This window comes from Diorhabda sublineata, chromosome 9 (assembly GCF_026230105.1).
Source record: "Diorhabda sublineata isolate icDioSubl1.1 chromosome 9, icDioSubl1.1, whole genome shotgun sequence".
In the NCBI taxonomy this organism is placed as follows: Eukaryota; Metazoa; Arthropoda; class Insecta; order Coleoptera; family Chrysomelidae; genus Diorhabda; species Diorhabda sublineata.
In genome coordinates this window covers 23,249,923-23,271,140 of record NC_079482.1, presented here as the reverse complement: position 1 = coordinate 23,271,140, position 21,218 = coordinate 23,249,923, and the positions used below count along the sequence as shown (strand labels likewise).

General features: G+C 33.5%; 1 protein-coding gene across 2 annotated transcripts in view; it reads left to right on the top strand.

Annotated features, from left to right (window-relative positions):
- Positions 1-21,218, top strand: part of LOC130449044 (amyloid-beta-like protein) — a 176,897-nt gene that overhangs the window by 14,845 nt on the left and 140,834 nt on the right. The gene's annotated exons all lie outside the window — the stretch shown is intronic.

Here is a 21,218-nt window from a genome sequence, read left to right as displayed (position 1 = left end):
TTGTTGAGATTCAGTTGTCTCACAAAATTTTCGTTTGACACCTGGGGGACTATACAGAATTACACGAGCTGCTGCCGTTATAATTGAGTCCTCTTCGATTGAAGTCATTTCTTATACTACTTAACTTACTAGCTAAAATTCTGCAAAAATGCGCCATTTGGTCACAAATTTAATGGGTATAAATCATCTCGATATTCCTCATATGTCTAGTTTGAATATGATCGTCGAATTGTTATAAACGAAGTAATAAATTATCTGTTTCTAATTACTTTTTCTTGACGTTTCCTGTTGAAATATAATTTAATATCTCTCAGGGCCAATAACTCAGGTGTAGTTATATTTCTTCGGCAGACAGTTAAGACAGTTAAGGTCCCAATTAAACGTTCAGGTATTAAAGAGTTGAGTTGAATACCTTACTATTGATTATTATTGAAGGATTCACTTCAACTATAAATTTAATTATACAGTGTGTCCATAAAATAACGTATTGATTCATTATTAGCTCAATAAACAAAAACTAACGTGGATTTTCTAAATTTCCGCATTTGTCTTCATGAGCATTTGCTTACAGTCTGGGCAATAGTACCAAACCTGTTTAAGGAAATTGATTATGCAATGAACAAATCTAACAAAATAGGCATTACATTCTGGGTGTTAAACCATGCATTTCTTGCTTAATTCGAGATTTTATCTGACGAATAGATAACCGGTTTTTCAGTGGAAATCTAATGGTCTCAGATCAAGTGAACTGGCTTCTTCTTTCTATTTACCATTGGGGAAAGGTTATTTGTAGTACCATGGACCTTAATATTTTCTATTAACCTAGTTATTTGGTATAATATATATGTTATGTCTATTTTACTATAATAACAGATTTATTGTTAATTAATAAATAATTAGAAAAAGCTTAATAGCAAATATTAAGGAACCACGGCCGAAGAAAAGAAGACTGCTGATGGCCACGACTCAATCAATTCTTCTGTATGGGGCGGAAGCCTGGTCATACGCCCTGGTAATAAAGAAATACTGCAAAACGATGATGATAGTACAAAGACAAGGTGCGCTAAGAATCGCCATCTCCTACCGGTCTGTCTCTGCACAGGGTGTCCTATTAGTGGTGGTGGAGCTCTTGGCTTTCGAGCGTAAGAGGATACACAGAAGCAGCTCAGATATAATACGACAGGATGCGGACACCATCGAACGTACTAGACATGGCAACAACGGTGGACAAAAGAAAAATCAGGTGAATGGACGCGACTACTAATAAAAGAATGTGGACCGAAAGAAAGTTCGGAGATGTGAACTTCGACGTTACCCAGCTTCTTGCGGCTACTCCCGACGGTATCTCCACAAAATGAAGAAAGTAAAAACGTATGGTGAACACGACTAAGATGATGCCGAACACATGTTCGTCGAGTGCAGTTACTGGAAGGGCTTGAGTGAGAATAGAGAAGACTGCCAGCAGCATACATCATGATAATATCGTCCAGGTGATGACAGATGATGGCGGATTGGATAGGTAGCGACTTCAATAAAAGACTTATACAAATAAAGACGTGTTTGATTACCTCTCCCAGTATCACAAAAGGGAATTGATATTTTTATATTTCTGTCCATTCTGTATCATTGCCTCAAAAGGAAAGTTGGAAGAAATGGAGTGTTCGTCAAAAAATATATATAACTATTATTATAGGGTGGTTTATTCTCCTTCGACCTGTCTATTTCGAATAGAAAATTGTAATATTGATAAAATCGTCTCTTTTTAACACGCTTCTATTGATTAACCTTTTTTGTTTCGATTTTGCCCTACTGCGACCAATCACCATTAATTTAAACTTTGCACACTTGTCAAAGACTGACGACAATGCGATTATCCTGATTAGATTCGCCAGGATTTATAAAAATATGTTTGCAAAATCGAGATTCAACCGTGAACACATCCGTACATACGTAAGTGTGCGTTCACATTGGAGACGCTCAAGCGGTGAGCCTCGAGCGATGCCGCTTTTGCGATGTCATCGCGCGCGTTGTCCTGTTCAAATTGGTTAAGCGTCGTTTTAGTTATTTTCTAGCTTTCGAACCAAAAGGACGTAATTAATGAATGAAGGCGTTCATGAACTTAATAGAATTTCGCTATTTACCTGGAAATCCTACAATTTGTGATACTTCATCCCATAATTTTGCTACAATTTTCCTGCCTTTGTAGAAACGGTGTCTATCATTCCAATGGGCTGGCCTGGTTTGAATATGCGATATTAATAACTCACGATCAATAATCTCATTTTGCGACGTCATTTTATTGAAACTAGAACGTTTAGATTGGTCGCACTGAATACTAAATAAAAATATAAACATGAGCGCACCACAAAGGCGATGCCGCTCAAAAAAACGAACAAGATCGAAGCTCGAGCGGCGACTTTGAGCAATGTGAACACATTCATTTAAAGTCTATAGTCAGAAAGATGTTTTAACACCGTTGGAGCGGCATCGCTTGAGCGTCGCCAATGTGAACGCACACTAAGAATCTACGTTACAGAAAAATATGATTCATCTTTAGAGTCAAAATTTCATCGTCGCCGTTAAGTTTTTTTACCCTTTAACTCGGCCCTCAGCTTTGCAAGTAAAAAATAGTCTGATGGTGCCAAATCGGGGCTATAACGTGGGTGTTCAATCTCTACGTACTTGCTATGATACACAGAATGCAAAATTAATTTAAAAATATCAAAGAAAGCGCCGTACGCTTTTAAAGTTTGATTATTGTTAAAAGCGGTGTTATTACAATAGTTTTTTTTGACTAAAAATTATTTTTGACGTTGAAAAGAAGTACAATTTATTTATATTCATTTGAATATAAGTACATCTAACATGATATCTCTACAAATTTGTTGATCCTTGTAAATTCTGTTGAAACGTTGTTCAAATCCAAATGATGAATATCGCATTTGTCAAACAAATGACGTATATTGGAACTTAAAAGTGCATTACCTCCACCAGCAGTCGTAAAATAACCAGTTCCGAGGAATATGGCGTAAAATCTATTAAAATACTATCTGAAATCGGGAGTAAAATCATCATTTTAGAAGCAATGCTGGGATACAGAAAACGCAGCCGGAACAGAGTTTTCTGATAAAAAAACGGACGTGGACTTTTTCAGGTGAAGATGCTGAAGTAACTACATTATCTGGTCGAAAATCTAATAATTCAAGTTCATTTCAGTAGGTGTTTACTTATAATGAGATACAACAGAGCATATTAGTCTTGGTCAAGTGTTTGTAGAGATCATTTCTTGTAAAAATATATTTATCGTTCAGTTTTCAAAGATCACACTTCGGTTTTAGTGTCTAATAGTTCATTAATGAATAAAAATAAACCAGAACAAACCTAGAACAATCGCTAAAACAGCTCAGAACAACCAACATAATATTTATCTGATGAATAGATAACCACTTCATCGAGATGGTAGTGGGATTAGTTAAAAATCAGTATTCTGGATCATTGGAAAGCTCGAAAGTACGGTGCTGGCTCAAACATTATTTTTCGAGAAATTTGTGAATTTGAATGCTGTATTTGGAGTATATGACCCAACAAAGAAAACACAAAAATGTTTGAACGTAATCTTTTTTTTCCCTTCACACACTTTTCCCAGCGATGATCAAGTTCCATATCCTTTCTATAATAAGAATCGTTAAGCTCCTCAAAATGGCGACATCACCTTTTCATTGTTGGAATATCTTTGACCACCGAGTCATTTTTTCAAGTATGGGAACAGAAAATAATCCTAGGGAGTCAATTCTGGCGTGTAGGGTACATGAGGTAGCAATTCAAATTTTAATTCATCAATTTTGACTAGTGCAATAAGGGATGTGTGAGCTGGTACATTGTTTTGAAGAAACAACACTTTCTTCTTATCTAAATGCGGCTAGATTTCTTCGTTCTCATAATACGTTGATAATTTCTCAAGATAATCAATGAACCCGACGTCATGGCATTGTCTGCGGATGGAACGGTTCTGCCTTTTTTGGAGCCGGTTCTTCGTGCGCGAACAACTTTTGTTGGATTTCGAAACAGCCGATTTTGGACGACCTTCACGAAATTCATTTTGTAGCGAAGTGTGTCCACGATTAAATTCGGAAAACTAGCGAAACACGGTGGTTCCAGATGGTGCTTCATCACCAAAAGTCGAAGCGAATTGATCAGCATAAAGCTGTTGGTTAAATCCACTTCGAAAGTCATAGAAAATCATCGCACGAAAATGTTCGCGATCCAATTCCATTTTTTGGCCACGATAAATGTTTCAAGTATCTGCGAACAAATAGCACTCTTATAAGAACAAGTTCTAGTACGTTCACTATTAAAAATGTCAAAGTTTATGATGTCAATATTAAATTTGACATACTCATGCCAGTGTTGCCATATCTAACAAATTGCGTAGCAAAGTAGAGTTAATATTAAGGCTTCATATTAGAGCATCTTTAAATCATCGAAATGTAAAAAAATTTTGTTCTTAGTTTCTGTTATTTCTATCACAACGATGTTAACGTCTGTAGTTGCAAATTTTTTATAAAAATCTTTTAGTTCTGTGAAGATATAATTTATATTTGTAATAATCTGAATTTCACATTTTCTGTTTCATCGACAAATTAATTCGATTATGAATAATGCAGCAAACAAAACTATATGAATAAAAAGGGTGTTTCTTTTTAGATTTACGCAGCTTTTGGTTACTGTGTCTCATTTAGTTACCCTACGTGCCTCCAAACGCATCTCTCCATTTATTTCTAGCGTTTTACTAACTGCGGATCGTGTTTTGGAATCCCGATTTGAATGCAAATCATTAGAAATGTCTAGGGAATATTCCTATTTCCTTTTTCTCTTCTCCGGATTATAATACCAATAAAGCGATCTAGGTTTTGAAATATTCTCGAGTAGAAATGGTGTTTGAAGCTGGAGGATTTATGTATATTTTAGTAGCTGAATAGAATGGTTTCGAGCGCTGTTATTCATTAAAAAATTGCTTGAAAAACTTGAAAATGAAAACTAAAAATAATGATGGCATTGTCGAGACTTGACGTTCGAAATGCGCCTAAAGGCACAAACCAATGTTTTCTGTGTGTTAATAACTATTTGATTACGAGCTTTACACGATTTAAATTGCAAACGTTACGAAATTGTGTCAAGGGTTATACTAACTTGTTATGTAATTTGCGTTAAACCTTTTCAAAAACGAATTTTTCTTTCTCTATTCTCGTATAATTTTATGGAATAGGCAAATGTCTCAAATAAATAAATAAAACCCGTGGAAATTGGTTTATTTTAAGGGAAAACAATAAGGATATGCTAAGAGGGAGGCTTAAAAAGTTTTCCAACTGTGGTTAGAAAAAAGGAAAAAGTCGCTGGTGCTAGATCTAGTGAATTTTAGCCATGGCAAACACTTTCCGACCGCTGAAACCTCATTTCCTTCAATAGTTTTTTAGTATCAAAGTAACAGTCCACCATAAAAAGCATGGAGAATTTGTTAGTATTGTTCAAGTGACAATATATTCAAGATGATTTGACGGAATACTTTGCACGTATTCACGGAAATGTCAGTGGATCAGAATTCAAAAATACTTAAAGTAAAGATAGAAGAATGGAATGAAAAAACCCCGGAAGGATTACAAAGAAAATTTTTCCCATATTTCCATTCCTCATTATTTTCAACGGGAAAATGAAATTGATAGTTCTCCAACTTTCCAATATGATGAGATACGTCCTTATCCAGTTAGGTATCTGAGTTATTTATTACAGTAAATCCTACCAAAACAAATTAGAAAATGGACCAAAAAACTGCAGATTTAGCAAATTTGATTATGGCTAATAAAATATTTTAAAATAATTTCCTAACATTTGGTAATGGTAACATAACATGGAATTGGAGATTCTATCAAACTCTGCCTAAAGTAACTACTCGACTTAAACAATTTTTTTAATCCTGTTCAAATATTACCACCTTAGGTATTCCCCTTGCGAATAGTTACCAATTAATACAGATTTCGATTTGGATTGTTTAATTGAACGATTTTTTCATGGAAAAACAATTGAAGGAACCAAAAACGCACGACATACCAAATTGGGAAATAAAAAATAATGTTTACTCTCCGTATAAAATTCGTTAAACATATAACAAACCGTCAGTCCACGTGGACTCATCATCTCCAATGAAAACATCGAATCGTAAACATAAATGAATTTTTATTGGACGAAGTCTGCGATAAGCATTGGCGTTGTTTGGCAAGATTAATTTAATTCGTAAATTTCTTTAAATAAATAGAAAAATGGCGTTCTTTAGACTAAAGGCGACTGAAGACAATGAAATTGCACAGAGTAGTGAGAATAAAGACAGGTTTCGAGAGAAATCCAATAATGACGTATTTGTAATATTTAATTTGCGCTTATAGGTTGAAAAAACAGTCGTTATAACAATATGTTGGATACGTGTATCCAATGTTGCCAAGTTTCTCGCATGAAATTTATTTATTGCTTCAATTAGCGTTTCCGGATAATCGCCATAAACTTGACATAGTTTCCTAATATTACTTGTCGAGTGGTAATAATTTAATGGATATTATGTTTCGGTCGAATGGAATATGGGAATCATTGAATTGAAAGTACTTAACTAAAGACAATAGATGATGTAGAGGATTACCTGCACAAACTAATCCTGCAGGGGATCATCAAATGAAAAATATGCGTAATATGATTGATAGTGCACTTACATTCTATAATTTATCATTTATATTAACTTAATTATAATATAAAAGCGTGTTTTTGACTTTTGAATTTATTTTTTAAATCTTATATGACTAGAATATCAGGTCGTTTTCTGAATCTAAGTCAATCGGTAATCGGTAGATGTTTCTATTAATTAAACGCTTATTTCTGGCAGTAAATATTGAGTAAATAATTTATTTATGCGATACATTGGTAAATTTTTTAGAGGGAGGACCAGATATAACGAAAAATTATTTAGACGGGTTAAAAAAATATAAACGGTGAACTTTATTTTTGATTTTTACAATACACACAACTTGTAAAAATTATTCTTGATCTGATAGAAATTGGGACGAGCTGATTCGCAGAAGTGGAGCTAAATTGCCGTCACCTGTTCACAGATGTACAAAGAAACATCGCAATTATCTTCTGAGCGTGATATTTTGATGTATAATTCAATTTTAGGAGCGTTGAGAAATAATATCTTCATTTGGAATTCAATCAGCTCGAATTACAATTTTAAAATCTTTGAATCTTTGTTCAAATTCTTCATGAAGACATTTCACGTTTTTCCCATAAATCTTCAGTTTATCTTGCGTAATTACAATAGTTTCTAGTCTTAAAAAATAAGGGAAGTCATTGTTGACTAGTTGTTTGGAAAATAGGTTTTATTACATTTTGAAACCTTTGATATGACCCCAAATATCAGAGATTAATTGATTTCTTTCCTGAAGTTTAAGGTTCAATCTATTGATCTCCCACTGATCCAGTTCTTTTTCTTTCGTGAGAGATACTTTCATCTTTTAGATCCCAAACTCGTTTAAAAACCTTTCCTGCCATGAACCTAACCTTGAGCCACCTTACTTTAGTGTAGTAAAGTAGATCAGAATATTCAGATTGCAATTATACAAGAAATTCTTGGAATTGTTTATGATTGAGTGTCACACCACATGTTTTATGTCTAGATTAGGTTTACACAGAGATTCTTGATGCCATTGGCAGTGTTTTTGTAGGGTTTATTCAAAATCCTGTCGCGGGCCGTATTTGGCCCGCGTACCGTACTTCGTAGTTCGAATGGTTAAAAGTTTTTAACTGGTCTCAAATAATCAATTTATTTCTAATTCCTACAACTGCATTCAAACGATGAAAACAATTTTGTAATTGTAGATTTTGTGTATATTATTGTGTATTAAAAATTAAATTTATCTAAATAAGACCTGCTCTCTTTTAAATTATACTTTTATTTGCGTTCGAGCCATACAAAATCCTTACATCAATTATCTTCCTCAACAATATCAGCAATCGATTGATGTACATTTAGTTCAATTTCTGATTCAAGTTTCTCTACTTCGGACAACGGCATCACCTTAACCAATCTCGGTATAACCGAATCCTTTATTTTTTCTAGTATTCCTTTCGTTATATCCTCATTGGTTGTCATCCTTTTTTGCCTGATGTGTAACATTATTTTAGAAATAAGACCTAAATATTCTGCTTGACTTCCTACTCTACCGTAAATATGTTTTTCTATGTCTTCTCCATTAATACCAATTTTTGATTTTAAACAACGTATCTCGTGGTCGAATTTCGTTACAACGCTTTGTCTAAAGGCATCCGATTGCCATCTTTCGCCGGACATTTTATATTATTTATTTTGACATTTATACGATCTGATAGATCTTGACAGTTATTCAAAAAAATAAACGATAAAGTGACTTTGTTATTCGAAATTTTGAATAGATTCAAATTAATCGAATAGATCGCATCAAATATTCTCGTTTAACAATTTGAATCAACTGGAAATCGCCTCGTTAAAACCTGATTTATTATCAGGGATTTTGTGGACGCAGATTTTTTGAATAATGCTATGTTTTCCAGGTCGAGTTGGCTGAAAATGTGCGTGAAATTGGAGATAATAGTGTTAATTCTTCTTTAAGAACAGTCCTCCATGTAAGAGGATTTCCATCTACATTGATTCTTTGTTTAATACGGTAGGAAAGTGATTCCTTTCCACGAACAGCTTCAGCAATAACATTTTTTGGTATTTCTCGACTATCATCTGTATTTCACGAATTCAAAATCGTTTTTAAAACTTTTAATTAGTACTTTCCCGATCTAAGTTATTCTTAATTTGTTTCCAGGGAATGTGTTAATCTCATTCTTTTAGTCAGTTAGGAACTGGCAAAATTTTTTCTTCAATCTTTTCTTCAGTACCTGGCGTAAAACACCTACTATTGTAAGAGGCCTAAGTAGGTGGCGGGCTTATAAATTTTTCTCTACCAAGTTGGAAAATTTTGTCCTAACTAACAGCCTGTCGAATAGGATCAAAATCTTGTTAAGTAGTCATCCATAATGTGGAGTCTTTCATATAAACCTCCCTTTCGAAGGTGAATAAATTGTGACTAGCTTCTTAAGTTTGAAAAAAATTATAAGCACAAGATGATGATGAGGTAATAAAATTTAAGTGAATTGCCACACTTGCCACACATTTCACAAGTTCAAGAAAAATCGCGAATCAAAATATATTCACGCATAGTGCACATGATCAGAGTTGAAAACGCTCTGTACTCATGAACGAGTCGATTGAGACTCTTGAAATATTTGCCGTTTTGGAAGTAACGTCATCAACAGTCTTGTCAACGTTTTATTTTTATAAATATTCTCAATCTTCAACTTCATCAGCTGTATCCATGACAGACACTGGCACTGGCCCCTCCAACGTGGTATATAATAGTACCTTTGATTTGTACCAATAAAGATGCCGCGCTTCGTATCGACGAGGATGTTCACGTGTTGATCATGCACCGATCATTGTTTTCGTTTACTATTTTTCTTCAATAAATAGACATTAGTGAACATTGCTTCACTTCAGAAATTTATTCTTGGATTTCCATTAATTGATTTCGATACTCGTATGAAGTTATGGACAGGAGGGACTGGTTTCATACAACATTTTAATTTCACTTTAATTAATATCAAAAGTTGTTTGTCGTTGCTGCAAGAAAAATCAACGAAGAGGTATAAAGCAATGTATCAATACTTCAAGATGTCACACAAATACTGCTACTCCATTTTCAAAACCTAAAGTCTTCATCAACTTTATGGTATCAATATTCCATGCTAAATTATTTTCCATAGAAAAAAACTTATCCTGAAATTAATGGTGTTCCCTATGTTGGTATTTGAAGCTTGATGAAGGGTGTTTTTTAAGCAACTAAGAAATACAAGAATGGTAAATTTATACAGAATATACTGTTTACACCACCAATACACCAACACTCACAACCACACTGTCTGAACCGCGTTTCGATAACCAAGTTATCGTCTTCAGAGACTGAAGGTAAATTTACTTACAATCTATTGTCAAGTTGATTTACAACCCGTCGTTAAGGCAATCGATACCTTTTTTTGTAATTGTTACTTACATCGTTTAAAACAATGTCAAAATGTGTTGTAGACAATATAGGGAGAACAAAAAGATTCGAATGTATCACAAAACAATGTGCTGTAATTGGTTTGAACGTTTCCCTGATAGAAATTTGGTTTTAAAAGATTTTCCTCGCTTCGGCTGGCATTTTGCTAAAAATGAATTTTGCAATTGATCGATGTAGATCGACATGGAAGCTTTCAAGATCTCGTTCATGCATTTGGAAGCTACGAACAATTTAGAATCATTTGAAAAATGTTGGATAAACAAAAAAACTTCCATGTTTGGATTCTGCTCAAGTTGGCCGAATTTCAATTAAACGTATCAAAGTCTGCGACACTTTGTTAGATCGCAACGAAATTTCATTAAAAATTCGACGAGAATTTGGAAATAATTTTTCGCTGAGAGTAATTTAAAGTTATATTTGGTCAATGAAGAGATCCCGAGCCTCCGTCCATTGTCTAATCTATCCAAGAACTTCAAAAATATGTGCCTTTATCTGATGTTCTTTCGAATTCTCTATATTTTCTAGATACAAAATGCAATTTATGTAGGTTAAAGAACTAAGAGAAGATACTGAAAACATTAATCGGCTTATTTCAGGATTTACTGCCATCTTTTCAGGCACGATAGTGGAGGCAGTAGTGGTGTTTTGGAAAGGACAAAAGGAAAGGTTCGTATAGAAAAATATGTTTTTTTTTCTATACCCTATTTTAATATCTATGTTGTTCTTATTGTATCTAATCTAATTTTATTTACCTTTAGGATTTACTTTCCTTCCACTTTTTTCGGTAAGATTTTTCTAAGGATATACGGTTTATACGACGTCGCTTCAAATCAAAATATATACGTGGTTAGATATTCTTTGCCACGATGGTCATTTTTTAACGATAATAGGCATCAGAACTTTATTTTTCTTTTACTAAAAACTATTTTTATTGCATTAAACAATGCTCCAATATTGCCACTTCCTTTGTGCATTTTGGATATAACCAGATTGTAAAAAAGTCAGACGTGTTTAATGAAAGATGACCTCTATGTACGCTCTAAATCATTGATCTGAATTAGGCCTTATTTTAGAAAAATGGGGGCAAAACTTGCGCGTCAATGAGCTAAAGGATAAAGAGGGAAATTGAGCAGTTGTTTATTTCTCTTTGTATGTGACTATCAGCGTGAAAAGATGAAACGAAAGATGCTTCAGATGAAGGACACTTAGTTAAGGGATTAATTGAAATTAGTACGGCGTTTCGATTGTATCTAAAGAACTCTGTTAATTATAAATATTTAACAAACCATAATGGTTAAACGAGGCGATGTAGATTATTTTTAGAGGAAAGTAACAAAAAAATTGCTAGTATGGGCGAGATATAAGCTTCATTAAAATTTTGCAATTTTATGGACTAATTGATCCAATTTTATATATTACGTCAAAATAACGAGAAAAATTAATATTCCAAATAAATTACAGAGTATATTGGACATTTCACAAAATTCTTTGAATTTACCACATAAATTTTGAGGTTATGTGAACAACGTTGTAGATCTTTTTGATACCTACAAATTTGCTATTAAATTTTTTTCAATGGCACTTGTACTTTTGCCAGAAACCCTAATAAATTGTTTTTTTCCCATCTCAGATCGCCCGTAAATGATTTTTCCTTTCGTTTTCATTGAATCCTTCTCCTTTTTCAATGGGTTACATTCTACTATTATTTTTTTTCCACTTTTTATTATTCTACTCCGGTTTTATACAGCTTTATATAAATAATTGATGAAGTGCTTGAACCCGTTCAATAACAGTACGAGATATATCGTTCTCTTTGCCACTTCACTCGCTTCAACCTGTTTAAAAATATTATAACCTTTCTGCCTTCCTCAAAAAAAATCAAAAGGAAATTTACGTAAGCGAAATACGTTTTTCTTCTCCCATATAATTTTTGAAATAGAGTTACTTGCTCCGTCTTTGTAAACTCCAAAGCGTAATCGCTCAAAGTATATTGCACATTACTTTCTTAAATGAAACGTACGACGTTAAGAACCTTATTTTGAATTTTTCTCATTTTGTAAGTAGAAATCTACTGTTTTTATACTTTATTTACAGGAAATATGCTTTATATCAATAAAATGTTCTGATATAAATATGCTGTAACTTACCTGCAATAATTGCGAGATACACTAAATGACGAAGAAAGAGAAATCTCTAGATGCACCGTACTAAATGGATTTACCGTATTATGTAATTAAAACATGAGACAAAACAAAAAAGCAGATCGGGAATTGATATTGAAAAGGCACATCGCTTTGACTTAACATTGATAACTGTTAAACCACCATACGACACGACTAATGCTTCCATTGCTGGACACTGGTATGATTGTTCTGCTTCTAATATTCGTCATGGAAAGTTGGTTTTTTTGATCCAACATTGGAACAAAGTTGTGGTAGAACTACAACCAGTACTTTTCCTTTTTCGTGTGAATGCAACGTGTTTTGTATGAATGAAAGAAGGTAAATACCTTTTTATCTGCATACAAGGTCATGGCGTTGATTTTTTGGGATGCGCGTGGGATATGTAGGATTAGGCCTGCACCTCACATTGGGGCCAATGCTAGCGCCAACTACGCTCGTCCAATCTGTGGATCGAGATTTATGATATTGGTGCCTGTTGGCGCTAACTTGGCTCGAACGTTGGGAGTTGGCCTTTTTTTTGACGAGACATCAAAGGGAATTCGTCCCAATGTTTGTGTATTCGGCCACATATTTGCGCGTAATAAATCGTCTTAACTTGTTTAGTCTGCGAAGTGAGAGTGTCTGTACTAATAACTTTAAAGTAAATGTCACCCCAGGAGATATGGTCAAATGAAAACGTTTTACAGTTTTTGGAGCTTTATCAAGCGGAACCAGTTGTATGGAATCCAAAAGTCAAAGAACACAAAATGTATGGCAACATATATAGGTCAGTTTAGGCCTCAAATATGCTGTAGCTGAATTAAAATAAAAAAAAAGTCTTTAATGAGCATATACCAAAAAAATTAAAGACAGTATTCGTTCAGGAGCATCTTTAGACGAGGTTTTTATATCAAATTTTTTTGCTTATGAATTTAAGGACAGCTTCCTAGGGTCATTATATGATAAAATGACTTGAGGCCGAACTTCTCGAATTGTTCAGAAGGTTCTGTGTAGTGTTATGACCCTCCATCTTCTTCTGCGCGAATTTTTTTTAGTTTTGCAGTGAAATATTATAATAAGCAGCGCTTAGCACAGCAAACGCATCCACAGCGACTTCTAAGTCAGACATTTTGGCTCTACATGGAGATTTGCTTCAATAAATTCCAATGTGTGGATACTTTTAAAAATAATCCGCTAATATAGCCCAACGTTGGTATAAACACTGGCCCCAATGGCCGTTTCCGGGATAATGCGAACTTATTGCAACGTTTGAGCGAAGAAATCTAGTAAAAACGGCCGCATTTGGCTAATAAGAAAGCACTAACGCATACATCCGTTTTTGCAATGGTTGAAATTAATGATCCAAAGTTTGAAATGCTACTTCGTGCACCCAATTCGTCAGATTTAGTCTCGGATTATTTTCTGTTTTCAGACTTGTAAAAAATATCTCAATGGAAGATGATGTCGGCAGTTGATGGCTATTTTGAAAAGCTTGTCGATTTTTAGCATCAAACTTATTTAACATCACTGGAAAAAGTGTATGGAGCAAAAACGAGATTCGTTGAGAAAGAAAGAAATTTTGGTGTTCTCTTTGTTGGGCCAAGTATTTCTGGGACACTTATATTTTCACCTTATCAACCTGCTTATAACTTCTAAACAACTGAAGGTAAAAAAGTGCAATTTTTTCTAAAGTGTTTCATTTGAAACAAAGAAACTTTCATGAATAATAATTTTGATATAAAAACTCACTACTTAACAACTCCAAATTAGAATCGGAATGAGGAGATAAACTGTTCTGACCAATATTCACAATGAGTGAATTCTGTAAATATTTTCTTAACCACTTGTTTGTGGAGAAGATTTTTGGTAAAAATACAACAAAATAGGTATTTATTGGTACTTTTGGCATGGTCGAACCTTTCGTTTTTGTTCTGTACAGCGTATGACTTGTATTAACTCAGATAAATTCTTGAAATTTTTTGGAAATATTTATATTATTCTGTAATAACATTCACTAAGTTTTGCTTGCACATTTTGAGTGTTCTTTTCATCATAGAGTAGAAAGTAGAAAATTCCCAATAATTAGGTATAAACATAATTTTAGGGCAAGAAGGGAATGTTTTCTTTCGATCAGTGGATTTTTAGAGAAGTACAGAGCTACCTTGATAATTAAATATTTTCATTATTATCATAGTGAGTTAATACCAGTCTTGTAGTTTGTTTTATGAACAATCGCTCAAAAGAAAGTGAACAATCAATTATGCACGTTAACCTTGCTGTCATCCTCATCATAACTTTCCAAAAGTTACGAAGAGAATTTTTGATTCCGATTTCATGTGCTTAAAATGTCCAACTGATTCAAATAAGTGATAAACGACTTTAGTTCCATTTAAAACACAACAATGCCTCTAAAATAGATAGGTCCTAATTATTATATAATCTATTCAAATTTACCGGCCTTGGAATTTCCAACTGTGAGCGTTTTGGGACGTAATGAAACCGATTCCTGGAAAGGATATCTGGAATTTGGAAACTACGTGGGACTGTAAGCATTGCGGTTACGTTATTAAATGCCATTCACCGCAAATTTTCTCTTTAAACACCAATAATAAAATTACATGATTGTACAGAAATTATGATGATATCCGGTTTAATTATTAGATATTGAGGACACAACCATTGTTCCGGTTAATTATCAATTTGTATGATGATGACAATACAAATACGTTCCCAATTATCTACCCTTTTAGTGGATATGAACGGTTTAAATTTCCATTAACTTCTTTTTTGGGAAATTTTATAATTATAAAATGTAGAGGTTATCAAAATTGGTTTTCTAAAGCCTAAATCAGAGTGTACAAATTAAAATAATTTCATAAAACATATCAGGTGTTGATGTTTTTTTGAAAGCAGTCAGCTGATTGGGAGTCTCTGGCTCTTTGCTGTCACTGGAAGTTAATAACTTCCGACTTGAAGGGTTATTCAACCTACCACCATCGAAATGTCTAAGATTGTCTGAAGATTGTTATCTGATGTTAGGTTCAAGTAGAAATGACTTTCATACCCACATATTGTACACCCTTGGAGTTGTTGGCTGATGCTGAACCTCAATTTCATTTTCAGTTGTTTCCAGAGATGTTCACCGCCTTATAAACAAGAAGGGTTGATAACCAATAGTAGATTCAAAATGAGATGTGATGATAGAATTTTGTCTCGTTTGAGCAAATTTTACATGTTACTTCCAAGTTCAAATTTCAGTCCACTAGATGCTTGGCAAATAAGATTTTCATTCTGCTCGAGAACATTGGCACGGAAAACTCACCTGATATTATTTTTTCACTCGATTTCGCAGAAAAACTCAATGACGATTGATACTTGGTGAATGGTATATTTGACAAGATATATGTAATGATCCCCATATCCAGCTTCAGTGCACCTGGTATCAGCAGTATCCCTAATTTGATTTTGAGTTGTTCGTCCGCTACTATTTTGCAGAAAAACTTCCAAAGATGACGTTTATTTTCTTAAGTACTTATTTTTGATGTACTACCTTGATTCTCTTCACTTCAGTTATAGTGCTTTCCCGAATGTAGTTTTTCCGATAATTTACATAAAGTGTCACCAATTTTGGGTAGTATATATATATATATATATATATATATATATATATATATATATATATATATAATTAAAAAAAGTATCAGGTATCCGGGTTGGTGGTGGATGTAATATTCAAAATAGAGTTTCCTAAAAACATACTTTTTATAATTTTCGTCGCTGATGTGTGTGCATCAGGACTACTGCTTTGGACGCTTTGGAAAACATCTTCCATATGACGTTCATCACTTATTGCTGAAGAACTTCTAGAAATGATGTCCATACTCAGCTTCTGAGCTCTTGCTAACAGTAGAGCTGATGGCTGCGGCTAGATTTGACAACAGCAGTGCGGAAAACACCATTAATTTGACTTGAAGTTGTTAGTTCGCTCCTAGAGATGACGTCTTCTGTTGCCGAAATTTCTGTCCAGGTTCTTGGGGAACTTGATGTTGGTGCTAAGTGAAAACAACGACAGGAAACACGCGCCTCTCAAAGATCTATATCTCAATACTAAGCACCAAGTACTCGGGATTGTTAGTAAATGCTATATTGGAGAAGAGTGGTCTAAAAAAAATCCCAGCAAATGACATCCAGATGCAGCTACGGTGAACTAGGTACCCGGGTGGTTGATGGCATATGCTATATTCGAATAGTGCGATCCATCGTTTATATGTTTTTGCCCGACTTTTTTAGGAAAACTACCGAAGATGTCAGTCAGTTCCAGGAATCAGTACACTAGGTACTCATATTTGGAATTAACGACAAAAACTCCCTGGTGGGATATTTGATTCCGTTTGAGTGTAGATTTTAGAACAAGCTTCGAAAATATTACGAATTAGGATCAGTGACTTTGAAAGATATAATTGTTCGGAGAAAACTTGAAAAACTGTGACGCGGATTTAAGAAAGCGAATGCAAAATTTCACATTAGTTGATACCAAAGTACTGATACATAATAATAAAGTGATAATATAAATCGATTACTCTCAAATCTTGTCGATATAACTTTTGTCTTTATTCATTTTTTTTTTAAAACAATTAAGTAAAAATAAAAGGTAAATTACGATGTATATTTCAACAGCTATATTCCATTAAATAACTTAATGATGATAAGCTGGTTTTGTATATAGTCATTAAGTGATATTAATATTAATAGAAAGCTTGTGTAAATTTAATCAACGTCGATGGAGAAATGAATTTTCTCGTAAAATTCCTTTATATACCGAAATCCATGACAATATGCTTTTATCTGAGCTTTCTCCAGTCCTTCTCTTACTAGAATGGACAATTTATGTTTGAAAAACTATAGAATTGTCCATAAATTGTTATTTATGGTTACAAGTGCCAATCATTTGTGGATTACATGCCATTAGTAATTAGGGGATGGTCTCATTCTATAGATGGCATGTTGGGATGAACAAATAATCCACGTTTTGATGAAACATGTTCTTTAATAAAACTAAACATAGAATAAGATTGAAAAAATGATAATTATGTTACAAAAAATTAGTTTCAATCTCCATTCGGCTCCAACAATCTTTTCTCAGCAGTAGAAGAAGCTATCGCCCCAAATAATTGCTTCATAATTGGAAAAATCTTTGACTGCAAACATCACACTTCTGAATGGTTGACATTTTGACTCAAGCTAATATCAATAGTAGCACCACAAAGCTACGAGGATGGTTCTCGAAGTACCTGGTCCAACAAAGAAAACACAAATTTAATACTTGCTTCCAAGTGACGTCGTTCGGAGCATCCAAAGTTTGTGATTTGTCATCTGATGGTCGTAATTTTGACACAACATTCAAAATTCAAGGCCAGGTATATCATAAAATTGGAACATTGATTCCAATGCCAAATGAAGATCTATTTTATGGACAATTGTGAAGAACTCGATGCCAGTATAATTTCATTGAACAAGCAGAAAAGAAAGCAATTGTATTGTCATTAGAATTATATCAAATAACGCGCGTGGCCGGGTCTGCTAGTTATACATATATTTTTCAAAATTTCAGTTCCATTCACCTTTTCCTTGGTAAAATGTTGCAACGGAATTCGTTCGTAAATAAACAGAATCTATATTAAGGAACCTCTAATGGAGCAAAGTATATTAAATACACGTTTTTTTTCCAGGTATGTATTGGTTTTCAGTATAAATATTGCGATCGAAAATGTGACTCCAAATTGTAAGTATAAGTTAAAAGCAACGGCAGGAGTACAACATAGTAAAATATCACTGGCAGTGTTTGATATAACCAAAAAAAATTATAGATTCTGTATTGTTGTCTTGCAGATAAATCACGTTTTTTGGTATAATCACATAAGTTGACAAATCCTCTAAAAATATCCGATAATATGAATTTTCTTAAAAGTACATCTTATCAAAAAAAAAATACACAGTGTGAAATTCTTTGTAATAATTGCGATGCTGTTGGCATGGGACAAACATCTCAATATTTATAGAGTAGATTAAGAAGTCACAACATGTTGAAAAATCGAACTGCATTAAAAAAACACATTTTATCCTTGAAAAATAGTCTAATTCAAAAACAAGGAATTTACAGAAATAATTATCATATTTGTGTTCATATTTTAGTTGTTCTATTATATATAATTTGTAAGCCATTTTACCACTTATTGGTGTAGGGTATTGATGGTTATGTTTGGGTAAATTTTCTTCCAGTTTATTCCTCGTTCATTTAATATTTCTGTTATAACTTCATCCTACGTTTTACTTGGTCTACCTCTATTTCTGTTTATTCCAATTTTCGCTTTCCAGATTCTTTTAACAGATCGTTTTTCATCCGTTGTAAGTATCTTTTCTTATATTTATGTTTTTTCTTTCATTTTTTTTGTCACTCTTTTCACTCTTCTTGGGTATTTCATTTCTGTCGCCTGTAATTTTACGCTTTTGTCGCTCTGCTAATATCTAAGATTCACATCGGAATGTTAGAATTGTTGTACATATTGTTTTGAATATCCTTAGTTTGGTGTCTCTGGATATTTCTTTTCTTTTTATGAATTTAATGTGAATGACGTAATTTAGTTTATCGGTTTTTGCAATTATTGTTCCTAGGTATTGTTAGGGTTTCTGTATCGATTCTTATATTTATCATAGCTTCATCGTCTCTTTTGTTTTAAATCAGTGCATCTCTTTATGATGTCTTCTATGTATATGATGAATAGTAATGAACTTAAGATGTTCTATTCATTAATATAATTATGACTGAGTTGCTAATGTTAAGTTATATTTTTGTTAAAATCGGAAAAATAAACATTTCATTGAAACAGATAAAAAATGTATTAAAGAAAGTATCTATACCGATAAGAAGAATTTTTAAAGAAATAGCAGGCGTGGATAAATTCTTGAAACCTAAACAATTGGAGTTTTAAGGCCATAAAGGTTTTTTCTGTTATATACGAGGTGTGGCTATTAAGTAACGAGACTAGCTCTGATTCAGAAAAAATATTCTTTCGAATGCAATATCTACCGTGTCTGTAGAGTAATGAGTATAGCCGTGGTCTTAGTTTGTATAGGGGCTGTTTTTTTGTTTTGTCGTAAAAAAGCAACGAATTATTGTGCCATTTCACACGAAACTTTGAAAAATTGTAGCTGAAACTTATATTTCATTGAATGGCAATGGATATTTGTCGCGTCCACGTATTTATGAATGGTTAAAGCGTTTTCAAGATGGCCGAGAAGATGATCCATGTTCAGGTCGTCCTTCCACGTCTAAAACAGATAAAATATCGAAAAAGTTAATATTTGTGCGATTGCTACATCTCTAGGAAATGTCAAAGAATATGCGGGGCAAATTTTACAAGAAACTTATATCATACGAAAAATGTGTGCAGAACTAGTGCCTAAAATGACTCAGAAAAGATAATAACGTGTGATGAATCTTGGTTTTTTTTCTATGATCCTGATTATGCACTGGAAGAGTCCAAGTTCTTTAAGAGCCTCCTTCTGAGGATTCCAAAAGGAGAGATTGTCGAACAAAATAATTATTTTCACGTTCTTCTTGCACTCCGTGAAAGACAAAGACAAAAGGATCTGAATTTTTTGAAGGAGAAGTCTGCGCACTGTACGTCAGGAGGTTTCTAACCAAGTACAACATCTCATTGTTGTACCACCCACCTAATTCCCCAAATCTTGCACCGTGCGGCTTCTACCTCTTTCTTAGAGTTAAATCTGAATTAAAAAAACAAGATTTGAGTGTGCTGACAAAGTCGACAATGAAATAAAAGTGGTACTGGAGTATTTAGATCGGTACATTCTGAATAGTGTAGGGTCTAGAAATTTTTCGAGAAGCAAAAGAAGGTAATGATTCTTTTATCATAAAAATACGAGCAATTTTGTCTACTACATCAAAATATAATGATAAAAGCACCAGAAAACATATACGGAACACCATGAATAATCAGTAACACAACAGAATAAATTTTATGGTCGGATCCATAAAAGAGGCAATTAAAAAGAAAAAACAAAAACTGAACAAATACCTAACAACTGATGCAAAAGCAGACTACGAAAAGTATATAAAAGAGAAGTTAGAAGACTAGTTAAGGAACAAAACCAAAAGTCATAACGAGAATTTGAAGATAATATAGCAAACGAAAACAAGGCATGTAGATGTAGAATAAACACTACAATAGTCCTGAATGGTCTGAGAGAAAAAAGACTGCTTCGAACTATGGGAGATTCACATGGAGCGATGTGGTGATAAAGGAGGGGCAGATATTGAAGGTGATAATTATATTATAATCACCAGTCTCTTTATTTAACAGCCACACCTTTATTTATTTAATTTTTATTATATATAATTAAAAGTTTGTAAAAAAATATACTTGGAGGAAGTTATATCTAGTGAAATATTAAATTTGTTCCATTAGATGAAATCTTAAGATGAACGGTGTCATAACTTCCGAAATAATGTGCCAAGGGTCCGAAAGATATCATCCTATATCGCAATAACGTTCTGTATTACATATTTTTTCCCAGCTTTCTTTTATGTGAAAAGACTAAACCTCAAAGGAAAACAGATTATAACCAGACGCTACACTTTTCCCTTTCCTCCACTGTCTCGTCATCCCTCGGTTATAAATTATGTTTCAAATTACAAAAATACCCCTAAATTATATTGCCATGCTTTCTCTTGTGTTCCTAAATCAAAGCGATAAGGTCTTATAAAAGGGTACGAACTTCGAACACGCATTTGAACAGTTGCGGAGCTGTTAGACGTGTTTTCTCTTATTCATTGTTTAAACAATATTAT